This window comes from Ranitomeya variabilis, chromosome 4, assembly GCF_051348905.1.
Source record: "Ranitomeya variabilis isolate aRanVar5 chromosome 4, aRanVar5.hap1, whole genome shotgun sequence".
Lineage (NCBI taxonomy): Eukaryota > Metazoa > Chordata > Amphibia > Anura > Dendrobatidae > Ranitomeya > Ranitomeya variabilis.
This window is the reverse complement of record NC_135235.1, coordinates 722,662,157-722,679,258: the sequence shown is the minus strand read 5'-3', so window position 1 is coordinate 722,679,258 and position 17,102 is coordinate 722,662,157. Positions and strand designations below refer to the sequence as shown.

General features: G+C 46.0%; 2 protein-coding genes across 5 annotated transcripts in view; one reads left to right on the top strand and one right to left on the bottom strand.

The window, feature by feature from the left end:
- Window positions 1-17,102, bottom strand: part of LOC143766657 (uncharacterized) — a 1,190,188-nt gene that overhangs the window by 649,659 nt on the left and 523,427 nt on the right. The gene's annotated exons all lie outside the window — the stretch shown is intronic.
- LOC143766659 (uncharacterized) overlaps window positions 11,261-17,102 on the top strand; it is a 51,435-nt gene continuing 45,593 nt past the window's right edge. Inside the window, exon 1 of one of the 4 annotated variants that reach the window (XM_077254487.1) lies at window positions 11,261-11,364. The gene's annotated coding sequence lies outside the window, so the exon portion shown is untranslated. The remainder of the gene's footprint in view (window positions 11,365-17,102) is intronic. The other 3 variants (XM_077254490.1, XM_077254488.1, XM_077254489.1) reach the window with 3 other exon arrangements.

Below are 17,102 nucleotides of genomic sequence, written 5' to 3'. Positions count from 1 at the left end.
GCAGCCTTAAATAGGAAACTCCCCTAGAGGGTGGCGACAGGTAATCAGAGATGGAGGAAGGCACATAAGAGGCACTACCATAACAGACCACCGGGGGAGCCCACAAACCGAATTCACAACAGTACCCCCCCCTTAAGGAGGGGGCACCGAACCCTCACCAGAACCACCAGGGCGATCTGGATGAGCACTATGAAATGCACGAACCAAATCAGGAGCATGAACATCGGATGCTGTCACCCAAGAATTATCCTCCTGGCCATAACCTTTCCACTTAACCAGATACTGAAGTTTCCGTCTGGAAACACGGGAGTCCAAGATCTTTTCCACCACATACTCCAATTCACCCTCAACCAACACAGGAGCAGGTGGATCAGCAGAAGGAACAACCGGTACCTCATACCTCCGCAATAATGACCGATGGAAAACATTATGGATATTAAAAGATGCTGGGAGGTCTAAACGAAAGGACACAGGATTAAGAACCTCCAGAATCCTATAAGGGCCGATAAACCGAGGCTTAAACTTAGGAGACGAGACCTTCATAGGAACAAATCGAGAAGACAGCCACACCAGGTCCCCAACACAAAGACGAGGACCAATACGCCGATGACGATTAGTGAACTGTTGAGTCTTCTCCTGGGACAACTTCAGATTGTCCACAACCTGTCCCCAAATCCGATGCATCCTATCAACCACAGCATCCACTCCAGGACAATCCGAAGACTCCAATTGACCGGACGAAAACCGAGGGTGAAACCCTGAATTACAAAAAAATGGAGAAACCAAAGTGGCAGAACTGGCCCGATTGTTAAGGGCAAACTCTGCCAATGGCAAAAAGTCAAGCCAATCATCCTGATCAGCGGACACAAAACACCTCAAGTAAGTCTCCAAGGTCTGATTAGTACGCTCAGTCTGGCCATTAGTCTGAGGATGGAATGCAGACGAAAAAGACAAATCGATACCCATCCTGGCACAGAACGTCCGCCAAAATCTAGACACAAACTGAGTACCCCTGTCAGACACTATATTCTCAGGAATACCATGCAAACGCACCACATTCTGAAAAAATAGAGGAACCAACTCAGAGGAGGAGGGCAATTTGGGTAAAGGTACCAAATGAACCATCTTGGAAAAACGGTCACAAATCACCCAGATGACAGACATCCTACGAGAAACCGGAAGGTCAGAAATAAAGTCCATAGAGATGTGCGTCCAAGGCCTCTTAGGAACAGGCAAGGGCAACAACAACCCACTGGCCCTAGAACAGCAGGGCTTGGCCCGAGCACAAACATCACAAGACTGCACAAACATGCGCACATCTCGAGACAAAGAAGGCCACCAGAAGGACCTAGACACCAAATCCCTGGTGCCAAAAATTCCAGGATGACCTGTCAACGCGGAAGAATGAACCTCCGAGATAACTCTACTGGTCCAATCATCAGGGACAAACAGTCTACCAGGCGGACAGCGATCAGGCCTATCCACCTGAAACTCCTGCAAAGAACGCCGCAGGTCTGGGGAGACAGCTGACAATATCACCCCATCCTTCAAGATGCCGGTAGGTTCGGAATCACCAGGCGAGTCAGGCTCAAAACTCCTAGAGAGGGCATCCGCCTTCACATTCTTGGACCCAGGCAGATATGACACCACAAAGTTAAATCGGGAGAAAAACAACGACCAGCGCGCCTGTCTAGGATTCAGACGCCTGGCCGACTCAAGATAAATTAGATTCTTGTGGTCAGTGAGGACCACCACCTGGTGTCTAGCACCCTCAAGCCAATGACGCCACTCCTCAAACGCCCACTTCATGGCCAGAAGTTCCCGATTTCCCACATCATAATTTCGCTCAGCGGGCGAAAACTTTCGGGAGAAAAACGCACATGGTCTCATTACTGAGCAGTCAGGATCTTTCTGCGACAAAACTGCACCTGCTCCGATCTCCGAAGCATCCACCTCAACCTGGAACGGAAGTAACACATCAGGTTGGCGCAACACAGGAGCGGAAGAAAAGCGGCGCTTAAGCTCTTGAAAGGCCTCCACAGCCGCAGAGGACCAATTAGCAACATCAGCACCCTTTTTGGTCAAATCAGTCAAAGGTTTAGCAATGGCAGAAAAACCCGCTATAAATCGGCGATAGAAATTAGCAAAACCCAAGAACTTTTGCAGACTCTTCAAAGAAGTAGGTTGCATCCAATCACAAATGGCCTGGACCTTGACAGGGTCCATCTCCATAGATGAAGGGGAAAAAATATATCCCAAAAAGGAAATTCTCTGAACTCCAAAACTACACTTTGAGCCCTTTACAAAAAGAGAATTAGCTCGCAAAACCTGAAAAACTCTCCTGACCTGTTGAACGTGAGATTCCCAGTCCTCCGAAAAAACAAGAATATCATCCAAATACACAATCATAAACTTATCCAGATATTCACGGAAAATATCGTGCATAAAGGACTGAAAAACGGAAGGGGCATTTGCGAGACCGAAAGGCATTACCAAATACTCAAAATGGCCTTCAGGCGTATTAAATGCGGTCTTCCACTCATCCCCCTGCTTAATCCGCACCAAATTATACGCACCACGTAGATCGATCTTAGTGAACCACTTAGCCCCCTTTATACGAGCAAACAGATCAGTCAGTAAAGGTAACGGGTACTGGTATTTAACTGTAATCTTATTCAAAAGTCGATAGTCGATACAAGGTCTCAATGAACCATCCTTTTTACCTACAAAGAAAAATCCTGCCCCTAGTGGAGACAACGAGGGGCGAATATGACCCTTTTCCAAGGATTCTCTGATATACTCCCGCATAGCAGTATGTTCGGGCACAGACAAATTAAACAAGCGACCCTTAGGAAACTTACTACCGGGGATCAATTCAATAGCGCAGTCACACTCTCTGTGGGGAGGGAGAGAATCAACTTTAGGCTCTTGAAAGACATCATAAAAATCTGACAGAAATGCTGGGATCTCAGAGGGAGTAGATGAAGAAATAGGAACCAAAGGTGCATCCCCATGAATACCCCGACATCCCCAGCTCAACACAGACATAGATTTCCAGTCCAAGACGGGATTATGAATCTGTAACCATGGTAATCCAAGCACTAAGACATCATGTAGGTTATATAATACAAGGAAACGAATAATCTCCTGATGGTCTGGGGTAAGACGCATAGTCACTTGTGTCCAATATTGTGGTTTATTGCTAGCCAAAGGTGTAGAATCAATACCCTTCAGGGGAATAGAAACTTCCAATGGCTCCAAATCAAACCCACAACGCTTGGCAAAGGACCAATCCATGAGACTCAGAGCGGCGCCAGAATCCACATAAGCATTCACAGTAACAGATGATAAGGTACAAATCAATGTCACGGACAAAAGAAATTTTGACTGCAAGGTACCTGTAGAAAAAGATTTATCAACCTTTTTATCAACCTTATTTATACGTTTAGAACATGCTGATATAACATGAGCTGGATCTCCACAGTAGAAGCACAATCCATTTTTGCGCCTGTAATTTTGACGTTCGCCTCTAGACAAAACACGATCGCATTGCATATGCTCTAATGCCTTTTCAGAGGTCACCGCCAAATGGTGCACAGGTCTTTGCTCAGAAGACACCGCCATATGGTGCACAGGTTTTTGCTCAGAAGATACCGCCATATGGTGCACAGATTTTTCCTCAGAAGACCCCGCCATATGGTGCACAGATTTGCGCTCCCGCAAACGCCGATCAATCTGGATAGCCAATTTCATGGCATCATTCAGACCTGCAGGCACAGGGAACCCCACCATGACATCCTTCACGGCATCAGAGAGACCTTCTCTGAAATTAGCTGCTAAAGCGCACTCATTCCATCCAGTAAGCACCGACCATTTACGGAATTTCTGGCAGTATATCTCAGCTTCATCTTGCCCTTGGGAAAGAGCTATCAAGGCTTTCTCAGCCAAAATCTCCAAATTAGGCTCTTCATAAAGCAACCCCAAAGCCTGAAAAAACGCATCTACATTTAACAACGCAGGATCCCCTGGCGATAATGCAAATGCCCAACTTTGTGGGTCGCCGCGCAATAGAGAGATAACAATTTTAACTTGTTGAGTATGATCACCAGCAGAGTGAGATCTCAGAGACAAAAACAATTTGCAATTTTCTCTGAAACTCAAAAACCGGGATCTGTCTCCGGTAAAGTATTCAGGCAGAGGAATCTTAGGTTCAGACATTGGAGCACGTATAACAAAATCTTGTAGGTTCTGTACTTTTGTCGCAAGGTTATTCAAACCTGCAACTAAACTCTGTGGATCCATGTTTCAAATGGGTGTAACCCAAGCATTCAGAGGTTAAGAGGAGAGGAGAAAAAAAAAAGGCTGAAGACTGCAGTTTAAGCAAGGAATACAAATGATCAAACTAAGGTGCACTTTCAAACACAAAAAAAAAAAAAAAAAAAAAACTTTTCTCCTCCTTCCTGCTTTAGTGCATATTTTAACACATAGATTTTTTACAGGCCGGCCAAACTGTTATGGTTACCCCAATGACCAGGGGAATAAAAATACAAAACGGACTAGCTCTCGGGTGATGGAAACTAAGGTCGACCGTGACCTGAACCTGACCCAACACTTACAGTAGCCGGGGGATGTACCTACGATGCCCTAGACACCACGCGCCAGCCGGAGATCTAACTACCCCTATAAGAGGAATATACAGGCCTGCCTTACCTCAAGTGAGGAACCCCAAAAGATGATAGTAGGCCCCCACAGATATTGACGGTGAGTTCAGAGGAAATGACATACGTAGGATGAACAGCAGATTTAGCACAGTGAGGTCCGCTTACTAGATAGCAGAAGGACAGGAAAGTGTTACTTCACGGTCGACCTAAAAATCACTATTCAAAAACACCATCCAGAAATTACTTTAAACTCCAGTGACAACTCATGCCACTGGAGTAGTAATTTTCTGTCCACAAGAGCTTCCAGCACTGAAGAGTCACATTGCAGATAGCTGGACAAAAATAGCAAAAACAAGAAACAAAATTCAACTTAGCTGAACTGGAACTTGAGGCAGGTGAATGCAACAGAATGCTACTAGCACATTGTTGGCCGGCATATGACTAACAGCCAAGCAGCCTTAAATAGGAAACTCCCCTAGAGGGTGGCGACAGGTAATCAGAGATGGAGGAAGGCACATAAGAGGCACTACCATAACAGACCACCGGGGGAGCCCACAAACCGAATTCACAACAGTGATGTCTGTGAGCCGTCCGTGTGATGTCTGTGAGCCGTCTGTGTGATGTCTGTGTGCCGTCCATATGATGTCTGTGTGATGTACGTGAGCCGTCCGTGTGATGTGTGTGAGCCGTCCGTGTGATGTCTGTGAGCCATTTGTGTGATGTCTGTGAGCTGTCCATGTGATGTCTGTGTAATGTCCGTGTGATGTCTGTGAGCCGTCCGTGTGATGTACATGAGCCGTCCGTGTGATGTCTGTGAGCCATCCGTGTGATGTCTGTGAGCCGTCCGTGTGATGTACATGAGCCGTCCGTGTGATGTCTGTGAGCCGTCCGTGTGATGTCTGTGAGCCGTCTGTGTGATGTACGTGAGCCGTCCGTGTGATGTACGTGAGCCATCCGTGTGATGTACGTGAGCAGTCCGTGTGATGTACGTGAGCCGTCCGTGTGATGTACGTGAGCCGTCCGTGTGATGTCAGTGTGATTTATGTGTGATGTCTGTGAGCCCTCTGTGTCTCCTCCTGCACTAGTGATGTGTCATTCGTGAACGAGCCGACACAAAGAGCCGGCTCCCTGCTGTAAACAAAAGGAGTCGGCTATGCAGTGTGAGTGAGCCGAGTCTTTTTTTTTTCTTTCTTGTCTGGCGCCTGCAGCTTATCAGATTCAGCTATTAAAGTGTGAGGCTGGCGTCACACTAGCGAGTTTTACGGATGTATGAGTGCATAAACTACGTCCGTAAAATACGCATTGCACACGGCCCAATGAATCTCTATGGCCCATCTCCTATCTGCCGTATATTACGCATCTGTAATATACAGTCTTGTACGGCCGTAGAAAATCGCAGAATGCTGCGTTTGTCACCGCATTGCGCAAAAAATCGCCAATGAAAGTCTATTGGGGCAAGAAAAATACGGATTACACACGGACCATGCGTGTGACTTGCGAGAAATACGCACCGGTGTTAGAGAAAAGCCGGTAATTCAATTGCCGGCTTTTCATTTCTCCTTCCCAAACCCGACAGGATATGAGACATGGTTTACTGTTATGATCCTTAGTGGCTGAGGATCACAAAACGGACTAGCTAAGTTACTGAACATAGAAACGAGCTCTAGGGAGGTGGTAACTGGACTGACCGCAAACCTGATCCTAACTAAACACACTAAAGGTAGCCGGTGAACGTGCCTAAAATCCTGGACATCTCGACGCAGCCTGAGAAACTAGCCACCCCTAGAGGGAAAATAAGACCTCACTTGCCTCAGAGAAATAACCCCAAAGATATAGGAAGCCCCCAACAAATAATAACGGTGAGGTAAGGGGAAAATACAAATGTAGAAATGAAAACAGATTCAGCAAATGAGGCCCGCTAATACTAGATAGCAGAAGACAGATAGGGAACTGTGCGGTCAGTAGAAAACCCTATGCAAAATATCCACGCTGAGAATACAAGAACCCCCACACCAACTAACGGTGTGGGGGGAGAAACTCAGCCCCCTAGAGCTGCCAGCAAGCGAGGAAATCACATATAAGCAAGCTGGAAAGGACTAATCACAAACCAAGAAACATATTGAACACTGGTGATCAAAAAATGAATAAACAAAAACTTAGCTTCTCTTGAAGAGACTGATAACGAAGGAATGCAGGAGAGCTCCAAATAGCACTGAATACATTGACAGCAGGCAACAACTGAAAGTCCAGGTGAGCTAAATAGGAAACCAACTACCAGATAACGAGACAGCTGATGCCAGCCACAAACCTGCAGAAAGACACAAAGAGCCACCAGAGGGAGCCCAAAGACAGCACTCACACAGTACCACTTGTGACCACAAGAGGGAGCCCAAAAATAGAGTTCACAACAGTTTACATACAGTAAACCATCTCATATCCCTTTTTTTTTTGCAAATTCCACACTACTACGAAGTAAATCCATCTGAAGGGGTTAAATCATTTTACAGCCAGGAGCTCTGGTGCCTGTCAAAACCCCGGGAATGAATGGAAAGCAGGGTGACCTGTAGTTAACTTGAGTTGCGGTGATGCGCCCTCTGCTGGATGTCTTCATGAACTGGAGCTTGGGAAAAGTTCCCACGCTCGAATTCATATGAGGACATCCAGCAGAGGGCGCATCACCGCAACTCAAGGTAACTACAGGTCACCCTGCTTTCCATTCATTCCCCGAGGTTTTTACAGGCATGAGCACTGCTTTAGCAGAGCTTCTGGCTGTAAAATGATTTAACCCCTTCAGATGGATTTACTTCGTGGGACTTGACCTGAGCGACGGAAGGTATGAGATATTGTTTTTTTTTTATTTTTCCTTTGTTACAGAACGAGGGTCTTCAGGTGGATTACCAGTATAATAAAATATTACAACAACCTGTGTATTTATTTCATTAAAATACTTGTAAATAATGTGTGTGTGTTTTATTAGCCATTTCGTACTATTGGATTAATAATGGATAGGTATCATAATTGACGCCTCTCCATTATTAATCTGGCTTAATGTCACCTTACAATAGCAAGGTGACATTAACCCTTCATTACCCCATATCCCACTGCTACACTGGAGTGGGAAGAGAGTGGCCAAGTGCCAGAATAGGCCCATCTTCCAGATGTGCCTTTTCTGGGGTGGCTGGGGGCAGATGTTTGTAGCCAGGGGGCCAATAACCATGGACCCTCTCTAGGCTATTAATATCTGCCCTCAGTCACTGGCTTTACCACCCTGGCAGAGAAAATTGCGCGGGAGCCCACGCCAATTTTTTCCGCCATTTAACCCTTTATTTTACCAGCTACAGCGCCCAAATTTTGCACATACACATTAATAACATTAGTAGTGTGGAATATGCAAAAAAATAAGGGATATGAGATGGTTTACTGTATGTAAACCATGTCTCATATCCTGTTGGGTTTGGGAAGGAGAAAGAAAAAGCCGGCAATTGAATTACCGGCTTTTCACATATCTCGCGCTGAATTAAATATAAATACAGTACATATATATATATATATATATATATATATACTGTATATATATATGTGTGTGTGTCTCAATGACATATATATATATATACACTCACTGGCCACTTTATTAGGTACACCATGCTAGTAACGGGTTGGACCCCCTTTTGCCTTCAGAACTGCCTCAATTCTTCGTGGCATAGATTCAACAAGGTGCTGGAAGCATTCCTCAGAGATTTTGGTCCATATTGACATGATGGCATCACACAGTTGCCGCAGATTTGTCGGCTGCACATCCCTGATGCGAATCTCCCGTTCCACCACATCCCAAAGATTTCATGTTGTTTACGCCAAATTCTGACCCTACCATCCGAATGTCGCAGCAGAAATCGAGACTCATCAGACCAAGCAACGTTTTTCCAATCTTCTACTGTCCAATTTCGATGAGCTTGTGCAAATTGTAGCCTCAGTTTCCTGTTCTTAGCTGAAAGGAGTGGTACCCGGTGTGGTCTTCTGCTGCTGTAGCCCATCTGCCTCAAAGTTCGACGCACTGTGCGTTCAGAGATGCTCTTAGGCCTACCTTGGTTGTAACGGGTGGCGATTTGAGTCACTGTTGCCTTTCTATCAGCTCGAACCAGTCTGCCCATTCTCCTCTGACCTCTGGAATCAACAAGGCATTTCCGCCCACAGAACTGCCGCTCACTGGATTTTTTTTCTTTTTCGGACCATTCTCTGTAAACCCTAGAGATGGTTGTGCGTGAAAATCCCAGTAGATCAGCAGTTTCTGAAATACTCAGACCAGCCCTTCTGGCACCAACAACCATGCCACGTTCAAAGGCACTCAAATCACCTTTCTTCCCCATACTGATGCTCGGTTTGAACTGCAGGAGATTGTCTTGACCATGTCTACATGCCTAAATGCACTGAGTTGCCGCCATGTGATTGGCTGATTAGAAATTAAGTGTTAACAAGAAGTTGGACAGGTGTACCTAATAAAGTGGCCAGTGGGTGTATATACATACTGTATATATGTTTTAACGAACATTTGAGCACATAAATCCATTAGATGTCGGTTTTGCAAGCATGCGAGAAAATATCGCAGTACGGATGCCATACGGATTACATACGGAGGATGCCATGCGCAAAATACGCTGCCACACCCTGCCTACGGATGACATACAGATCACTATTTTTGGAACATTTTTGCGTATTACGGCCGTAAAATACGGACCGTATTTTCATACGCTGAGTCTGACGCCGGCCTGACTGTGACTTATGTGGGAGGAGCAGACAGGAGAGAGGTAGAGTGGAGTCTGTGGACTGTACATAAATGCATGTGAGTTACCATTTGACCCAAAGAAAGATACACTATTACACTGGCTTGAGTGGCTTCCTCCTTGGTATGTGACTATGTGTGGGAGGAATGGCTCAGCAAATTGTATGTTTATCATCAGTGCATGTTTTCAGGATTTCCTTAGCATTGCACAGGGGTTGGAATCATCACCAGTGCAGGTGATTATATTATCACCTGTACAATACTAAGAAAATCCTGAAAAAGGCACTGTTGGCGGCCCTTGGGGCCTGGGGTTCCCCACACCTGCTTTAGGTGATCAATGTGTGATCACGGGAGGGCGGCACCTGGCACCCCCGATGATCAGCTATTCTCAATGTCGGCCAGAGTTGCTGAGTTATGAAGGTGCTCCATCTTCTATGTAGTGACTGCGGATCGATACTGCACATCAGCTTTCCAGGGATCACACATTGATCACCTATAGTAAGGCCAGGTCATCAATGTTAGTCATGGACAATCTCTTTAAACTTGTTCTATGTGTAATACTACCTCAATTATATTTACTGTAAGGCTGGGTTCACACTGCGTTACAGCAGCCCGTTCAACACATACGCTACGGGCTGCTGTTAATGCAAAAGCCGGCATATGCACATCGCTAGCACAGGTAGAGCATCTGCTAGCTCTATCTGCGCTAGTGGTGACGGACCCGGAAACGCTGCAGCCTGCGTCTCGTGTCCGTCACTCAATGACGGCACATGGCTAGCGCACGCTCATTGTGGGCGTGCGCTAGCGATGCGTCCGACATAGGGGATAATGGCGGCGTTAGGCGGTAATTAGACGCGTTAATGCCGCGGTGTAACGTAGTCCGTCTAACGGACTCCAAAACGTAATGTGAACCAACCCTAACTTAACTGTTAATACAGTTGGTATGTAACTAGGGTTGCATTGCTATATTCTGTTTGACTTGCTGGGATTTGTAGTGCTGTGCACCACCAGCAGCAGAAGTTGATACCATGGTATAGTAGCATTTATACACTTCTGTTCCAGGTTGTGTTGAAATAAACTGAGTTTACTATTCCGTATGCTTTGCTCACATATTTTGGTGTGTGAACAGTGTGTGTGCGTGTGTTTGTACAGTGTATGTGTATATAGTGTATGTGTGTGTACAGTGTGTGCGTGTTTGTACAGTGTATGTGTATATAGTGTATGTGTGTGTACAGTGTGTGCGTGTGTTTGTACAGTGTATATAGTGTATGTGTGTGTATACAGTGTGTGCGTGTGTTTGTACAGTGTATGTGTATATAGTGTATGTGTGTATACAGTGTGTGCGTGTGTTTGTACAGTGTATATAGTGTGTGTGTAGTGTGTATACAGTGTGCGTGTTAGCACAGTGCTTGCAGCATGCCTTTATTTTTACAAATTACAATCTGATACAGCACTTACTAATTCAGAAAGGACGTGTACAAAAAGCGGCACATATTACACAGTAATACAGGTTAGGACTACAACCGAGTAGCACGGGCCCTGTTCACAAGAGCCAACAATCTGAGGAAACAGCAATGCTAAAAAACAGTCTGCACTGCTTCACTAGATACTTATTCAAGTGCAAATGTATCATGAGGCTGTGACTTTACAGGCAAAGAGCGGGAACGATGACAGTGTAAAATCTATTTTTATTTAAAAAAAGAGCCGGTTCACCAAAAAGAGCCGGACTGCCCATCACTACACTGTAAACCCCTCCTGACCCCACACAGAAACTTCCCCTCATCCAGCACCATGACAACCAGCACAGCAGAGTCCTGCATACACTGAGGCCCCTGATCATGTGACCCCTGACTCCTCCCCCCTGTGACCTCATCACAGGTCCTGTGCGGCTCTGCTGGTAGAGGCTCCACACCAGAACTGTAGCAGGTAAAGACCCCAATAGCCACAGGTGTCCCTTCTAATTGGGGGAAGCTATCACCTCTAATAATCCTCGGACAGTTCTGACAAACCCAGAAAAGTGCCCCTTTATGGAGGTGACAGAAAGTCTGTTTAGTCCCTTTAGCTCCATAGTATCAGCTCTAATCCAATGGTGAGAGAGCGATTTACCCTGAAGAGTCACAGATTGTGGGGTTGCTATAAAATGTTATATTTAGGGGGTTTTGTGTTATAAGGGTATGTGCACACGTCGCGGATATCCTGCGGATCTGCAGCGTTTTTTTGCGGTGCAGAAATGCAGTGATTTACAGTGCAATTTAAATCAATCGTAAAAAAAACCCGCTGTGCTAATGGTGCAGAAAATTCAGTGTGGAAACGCTGCGGATTAAAAGAAGTAGCATGTCACTTCTTTTTTGCGGATCTGCAGCGTTTTTGTACCCATTCCATTATAGAAATCCACAGGGGTAAAAAACACAGTAAATCTGCAGCAAATCCACACAAAAACTGCGTCAAATCCACGCCTGCGTTTTCTGCCAAGAGATGCAGAATCCGCACCAGAAATTCCAAAGCCTAATCTGCAACGTGTGCTCATAGCCTAAGAATCACAATGGTTTTGTTCCTTTTCCGCTGATAGATACAAACGACCCAACTATGAAAGACGGAAACCAAGGAAACATGTATTACTCTCATAGTACGGGGTCCCTGTGTCCCCCAATGAGCGTCTCGGAGAAAAGGATTTTACGGTGAGTAACACAAAAATCCCTATTTCTCCTTCGCATCATTGGGGGCACAGGACTGTGGGACGTCCTAAGCCAGTCCCTGGGTGGGGAATTAACTCACCGGTATAACATCCAGGCATCTGCCGGCTATAAGTGCGCTACCGCTGCCTGAAGAATCCTTCTACCCACACTTGCATCTGCCGAAGTCTGAGTGTGGATATTGTAGTGTTTGGAAAAGGTATTCAAACCAGGGTGGATAAAAATCAATGTTTTTTTAAAAAAATCAAAAAAATCGGATTTTTTTGATTTAAATCGGATTTTTTTGATTTAAATCGGATTTTTTTCAATAAACTGCTTTTTGAGGAAAATATTTTACCATCCAAAGGTTCTTCCATCATGAGATAAAGCTGAGTTGTTTAACTCAGTAGAATAAAGGCTGTATATGTGTAACATTCACAATGCCATGCTCTTCCAGAGGTTTCTGTAGGATGCTGACTATCCAACAAGTTTGGGCATGTCAACTGAATGGAAAAAGAAACTAAACCAAAAGTGAAACCAAGCTAGAAGTGTGGAATTAAAGGGGCAGTATGAACAAAATGTGGAGGCTATTAATAGTTTATACAATTAAGACATGCTGCTTTTAAACACCTACCTATTGCCATATAGTAAAACAAAAAAGATTTTTACTTACTTTGGGGTCCCCCCCTCACCCTGGCGTTAGATCGTTGCCCCTAGTTTCGTCCGTGTAACTATGGGCGCACATGCGCACTGCTCTCACTTCTCATTTTAATCGTGATTTATATTAAAAAAAACCTTTTGATTTAAATCAGTGATTTAAATCATGATTAAAATCATGATTTAAATCGATCCGATTTAAATAGAAAAAAATCTTTTGATTTAAATCGTGATTTAAATCATGATTTAAATCGGCGTGATTTAAATCAATCCACCCTGATTCAAACTAGACCAGGTTACAGCCTTGCAAATCTGTTCTGCTGAAGCCTGGTGCCGAAGCGCCCAAGAAGCCCCCACTGACCGAGTGGAATGTGCTTTGATTCCAGCCGGAACGACTACGCCCTTGATGTGGTAGGCCTCCTGACTAGCCGATCGTATCCACCTGGCCAAGGTTGATCTCGAGGCCGCAAGTCCCTTCCTACGACCCTCAGGGATGACAAGCAGCGCATCCGTCTGCTGAAAAGGTGCTGTCCTTGAAACGTACCTTCTTAGCGCTCTCACTAGGTCTAACGTATGGAGAGCTTTTTCCACACGGTGCGTTGGCCCCGGACAAAAAGAAGTCAAGACCATGTCCTCGTTAATTTGGAACGAGGAAACCACCTTTGGTAAAAAAGAGGGTGCTGGTCTGAGCACCACCTTATCTTGATTGAACCGTAGAAAAGGAGCCCGGCAGGATAGGGCAGCCAGCTCCGATACCCGTCTAATTGAAGTAACGGCCACCAAGAATACAACTTTCCAGGAAAGGTAAGTTAAAGAGACGTCCTGAAGGGGTTTGAAAGGAACTTCCTGCAAGGCACTTAAGACCAGATTAAAGGTACCGTCACACATAACGATTTCATTAATGATATCGTTGCTTTTTGTGACGTAGCAACGATATCGTTAACAAAATCGTTATGCGTGACAGCGACCAACGATCAGGCCCCTGCTGGGAGATCGTTGGTCGCTGCGAATGATCAGGACTTTTTTTGGTCGCTGATCACCCGCTGTCATCGCTGCATCGGCGTGTCTGACACCGATCCAGCGATGTCTTCACTGGTAACCAGGGTAAATATCGGGTTACTAAGCGCAGGGCCGCGCTTAGTAACCCGATGTTTACCCTGGTTACCATTGTAAATGTAAAAAAAAACACTGCATACTTACATTCCGGTGTATGTCACGTCCCTCGCCGTAAGCTTCCCGCACTGACTGTGAGCGCCGGCCGTAAAGTAAAAGCAGAGCACAGCGGTGACGTCACCTGTGCTGTGCTTTACGGCCGGCGCTCACAGTCAGTGCGGGAAGCTGATGGCGAGGGACGTGACAGACACCGGAATGTAAGTATGTAGTGGTTTTTTTTTTACATTTACAATGGTAACCAGGGTAAACATCGGGTTACTAAGCGCGGCCCTGCGCTTAGTAACCCGATGTTTACCCTGGTTACCCGGGGACTTCGACATCGTTGGTCGCTGGAGAGCTGTCTGTGTGACAGCTCTCCAGCGACCACACAACGACTTACCAACGATCACGGCCAGGTCGTATCGCTGGTCGTGAACGTTGGTAAATCGTTAAGTGTAACGGTACCTTAAGGTCCCAAGCATCCAGGGGGGCTCTGTAAGGCGGAACGTTGTGAGCTACTCCCTGTAGGAAAGTCTTCACCTGTAGATTAATAGCGATCCTGCGCTGAAAAAGTACTGACAAGGCTGATATCTGTCTTCTAAGTGTACTCAGTGCAAGCCCTGAATCCAGGCCGGTTTGGAGAAATGCAAGAATGTTTGGAATGGAGAAATGGGGGGAGCCCAAGCCTTCTGCACCATGAAAGGAAAACTTTCCAGGTGTGATGATAACTAAGTGCAGAGACGGATTTCCGGGCGCTAATCATGGTAGCGGCTACCTCTTGGGGAAAACCCGGGCTGTGTTAGAATCCAAGATTCAATGGCCAGGCCGTTAAACACAGGGCCCCTAAGTTCTGGTAGTAGATCGGGCCCTGCGAAAGTAGATCCTGGCAGTCCGGAAGCCGCCACGGAGCTCCTGTGAGCAGCTGCACTAGGTCTGCGTACCATGACCGACGAGGCCAATCTGGGGCAACCAGGATAGCTGGAACTCCTTCACACACTAAGGCTACTTTCACACTAGCGTTGTACTCGGCCCGTCGCAGAGCGTCGGGCCGACATACTGACGCTAGCGTTGTATACTCCGCACAACGGGGGCAGCGGATGCATTTTTCCAGCGCATCCGCCGCCCCATTGTGAGGTGCGGGGAGGTGGGGGCGGAGTTCCGGCAGCGCATGCGCGGTCGGAAATGGTGGTCCGTCGACAGCAAAAAACGTTACAGGTAACGTTTTTTGCAGCCGACGGTCCGCCACAACACGGCGCAACCGTGCAACAGAAATCAGACCCTGAATATACTAGAAGAGAGAATTTTCTACAGACGTCCATAGAAAAATTTCAGAATAGGCTTAAAGAAAGAAAACATTTACAGTTTATCAGGGATCTGAACGAATTTAGGGACAATAAGGCCTATGACTATCAGCCCCAAAAAACTGTGGACGTCTCTTCCTCTGATATAGAGACTTCGGACACAGAAAGGTCCGAACAGGGTTCTGCCTCATTTCACAAATGGCGGTCAACCAAGAACCAATACAGACAGAAGGGCAGAGGGGGAAGGGGAAGGGGAACAAGGGGACCCCCAGGTGCTTTTGGATCTGTACCCCAGGCGCCTTCATCATCGTCCTTTGCAGCATCGTCTTTTTTAGACAACAGACCACTAGCAAAGTACGATCTGAGGAAGAGGCCCCAATAGCACAGGGACAGATTATTAATCTTACCCCATATGCATTTTCACGGGAAGAGTATGCGGTGTTGCAGAGGGGTTTAAACTTTGTCCCCACAAATGTATATAACTGCTTCAATTGGGTTAAAGACATTAATCTTTTTGGTCGTAACCTTAAATGGAAACTCTTTTTCCAGAAAAATGATTTGGAGAAGTGTAGGGAATTGGGTCTCAGCGAGGAAGATCTTGAAGGATACAATGCCTTGTTGGGTCTCTTGCACGAGAATGAGAGAGGGAGGGGGGAAGGACCCTTTACATCCCTGAGAAATAGGAGTAAAAAAATGCCACCAATTGGAGATATCACTAGTGTTGACATTTTTGTTAAGCTGGTTGAGGCAGACCTATGTAAGATCTCTATGAACCATCAAAATAGTGATCACAATCTGCCAATGAATGAGTCTTTGGCCTTGAAGAGGTTGGAAAAAAATACCAACCTGATCTTCAAATCGTCTGATAAAGGCGGGAATCTTGTTATCCTAGACCACCCTAGGTATCTTCAGATGTGTGGCTTGCTTTTGAATGACCATCAAACTTATGAGGTCCTATTGGGGGACCCCACAAAAAGCTATTCTGAGGAGCTCAGGGTTGTATTGGACAGAGCTATAGAAAGAAGACTCATTTCAAAAAATGAGTATTCCTTCCTCATACCTACCTCTCCTACCGTGCCAACTTTTTACGCCTTACCCAAGGTGCACAAGGGCTTGGACCCGCTAAAAGGCCGCCCGATTGTGGCAGGGATCAACTCTATATCCCAGAATATTGGCATTTATATAGACAAGATCCTGAGGCCCTTTGTTCTATCTCTTCCCTCATATGTGAGGGACACATTGCACTTGCTGGGTATGTTGGAGGATGTTGCTGTAGAACCCCATGTTATACTAGCCTCCATTGACGTAGAGGCGCTGTACAGCAGCATCCCTCATGACATTGGGATGAAGGCGGTTGACCACTTTTTGAAGACACGAGCAATTGAATGTGTGGAACACAATGATTTTGTCAAGCGGCTCCTCCTTTTTACCCTTACCCGGAATTTTTTTATCTTTAATGGGAAGTACTTCCACCAGCTCAGGGGCACAGCTATGGGGAGCCCCTGTGCCCCCACCTACGCTAATCTGTTCCTGGGCTGGTGGGAGGAAACCTTTATCTTTCCGGGGGAGGAGAAGTGGTGGCAGCCCCATATCGGCCTCTGGGCCAGATACATTGATGACATTTTTGTTCTCTGGTCTGGCCCAGGGGCGGAGTTTGAGAGATTTGTGAGGGAGATAAATATTAATGATATTGGAATGAGGTTTACATCCGAATACCAGGAACATACCATCGCCTTCTTAGACCTCACAATCTCAAAAAATAGCAATGGAGGTATTAGTACAAGCACTTATCGCAAACCGACTGCAACGAACAGCTTGTTGCAGTGGCATAGCCATCACCCCACCCCTCTCAAACGGGGCATACCCAAAGGGCAGTTTCTGC